This window comes from Carcharhinus amblyrhynchos, chromosome 5, assembly GCF_965287045.1.
Source record: "Carcharhinus amblyrhynchos chromosome 5, sCarAmb.v2.hapA, whole genome shotgun sequence".
In the NCBI taxonomy this organism is placed as follows: Eukaryota; Metazoa; Chordata; class Chondrichthyes; order Carcharhiniformes; family Carcharhinidae; genus Carcharhinus; species Carcharhinus amblyrhynchos.
In genome coordinates, this window is record NC_137328.1 from 96,696,580 (window position 1) to 96,699,318 (window position 2,739).

The window sequence follows — 2,739 nt, forward strand, 5'->3', positions numbered from 1 at the left end:
CCTGGGTATTGAATTGTTATTCTGATTTAATGGGCAAAGCACATATTTAGCCATATAGCTAGCTGTTGAATTCATTCCAAGTGGTGACCATGCAGTAGTGGGATCAGAGACAGACAGTGCACTCTTCTCACCTCAGTCATAACATACGATTGGGGCTCATGGGATTTAACCCAAATTGAAGATGTATTACTGAGAACAGGTAAAAGGCAACAGTCAAGTTTCTTCCATAATAGAGTAACATTGATGTTAGTGTAATGGCTACTTTTGATGCAAGTGTGTTTTTGAAGCAGTCTGAGTTGAATTATAATTCTTTAATGATAATCTAACTGTTGCACAATTGGTGAGCATGGTGGAACAGTTACAGATAAAAATTAGAGTAAGAGCTTAGAAAGCCAACCTTTGAAAACTAACAGAAAGAACAAAGAAAAGTACAGCACAGGAACATTGGCCTTCCAAGCCAATTATGATGTCTGCTTAAACTAAAACCATGTGCACTTACAGAATCCATATCCTTCCATTCCCATCCTATTCATGTATTCGTCTGGTTGCCCCAGCGAACTAGCGGCCAAAAAGCTGAGTTATGGAAGTGAAAGAAACCAAAGGAACCAGTTTACATGGGCACAGTTTCAAGTTAGAACAGAAGAAATTGGAATAGAATTATGAATGAAGGAAAAAGCAAGAGAATGAGAGGAAAGGGAAAATGAGAAAGCATTTCAGAGGGAGAGCAATAACAAAGACAGGAGAGATGGTGTGCAGCACGATAGCACAATGGTTAGCACTGCTGCTTCACAGCTCCAGGGACCTGGGTTCGATTCCTGGCTCGGGTCACTGTCTGTGTGGAGTTTGCACATTCTCCTCGTGTCTGTGTGGGTTCCTCTGGGTGCTCCGGATTCCTCCCACAGTCCAAAGATGTGCAGGTTACGTTGATTGGCCATGCTAAAATTGCCGCTTAGTGACCTGTGATGTGTAGGTTAGAGGGATTAGGGGGTAAAGTATGTGAGGATAGGGCCTGGGTGGGATCTTGGTCGGTGCAGACTCGATGGGCCGAATGGCCTCTTTCTGTGCTGTAGGGTTTCTATGAGTAAAAGGAGCGAGAAAGAGAATTGAAGAAACAAAAGTTCACCTTTAAAAGGGATTGATCAGGAAGACAGGAAAGAGGAATGGCAAAAGAAAAGGGAAAAAGAACAAGAAGAAAGGAATAAAAGAAAGGAAACGCTGGCTTAAAATGCTGGAACTAAAACAACAGGCTGTCCTTCTCTTGTTAATTGGAAGATCCTGACTCTAACCCAAGACCCAATGGGGAACTATTTAAATTTGGACAAACACTCCCAAAGTTTGAGCAAAGTGATGTAAAGACATCTTCATTTCTTTTGAAAAAATGAAGTAGATAGGGCGACGAAAAGAAAATTGGACATTGCTTAAGCAAAGCAGATTGACTGACAGAGCTCATGAAGTTTATACCTTGCTTTCTGAAGAGTCTTTGACAGATTGAAGTTGCATAAAAGACTACTTTTGCTCCTTATGAGTTGGTTTGTGAAGCTCACAGGCAGAAGTTTCAGAATCACTGGAAACAACCCAGGCAGATGGATATAGAATTGAGAGGCTAAAGCAAACTAACTTTGATTATTGTATAAGGGCACTAAGGTAGGACCAGGTATGAGCCCTTAGGGAAATAATTCTGGAAGAATTTAAAATTCACTCCTTCCATTAATAAGAACTCATGCAGAGAACCAAAGGGTTTCATCAGCTGGACAGACAGCTAAGATGGCTGATGATTATGAGATTGTCCACAAGCCCCAACCTTTCTTCCATCATCTCCACAAACCTGAGAACTATAGAAGGTGGGAGAGCGACAGAAGGGCAAGTAGGCAGGAATGAGAAGGGAAGACTGAAAATATATCTTCTCAGATGAGAAAGGAAAGTTCTGAGAGTGGGAGTGATGTCCAAAGGGCTAAGTATCCCCATTACCACAATGTAGGAATACAATCTTGAAATTGCTGGAAATTACAGGGTAAATCCATGGGAAACATTAGGGTACACAAAACTGATTCTGAGAAAGGGACTACAGACCAAGCTGTAGCACTGACTACAGCTGTACCAACACTATTGTGATTGCAGGAGAGGTGAACAAGATACCTGAAAGCTCCAGGGAATTCTTGTCTAAAGGAAAAGTAAGTTCTTATCCCTCAAGTGAAGCAAATCAATCCAGAGTTATAGTTAGGGACACGGGGACAATACAACTCTTTTATTGGGGACAAGCTTACCTTTCCCCCAGTGAGTTCACCAATAGTCAAGGTTTTAGTGAATGTTATTGGTGGGAAGTTTATACCCGTATCTTTGCATTGGATATACCTGGAATATGACTGGAATGATAACAGTGGGAGCTGTTTGTAGTTTTCCTGTAGACAGAGTTGATTTATCCCTTGGAGATGATCTGACTAGAGTGCAAGTAGCTACAGAAATACCAAATGAAGTCAAGAAGACAGAGCATTTGCAGGAAAAGTTTCCAGGAATTTTCCTTGTGTAGTGAACCAAGCAAAAACTAAACAAGTTCCATCATTAGAGTTAAATGTGGCACTACAAACAGATATATGGCCCTCTGAAACTTTCTTTGGGGATTTGGATGATCCAATGGAAACATCTCAATGGAGGCTCAGCAAACTAATCCAGAGTTAAGTCAAGAGGCACAATCAACGCAAAGCAAAGCTGCAGTAGAAGGAGTTCAGGAATGCTACCAAG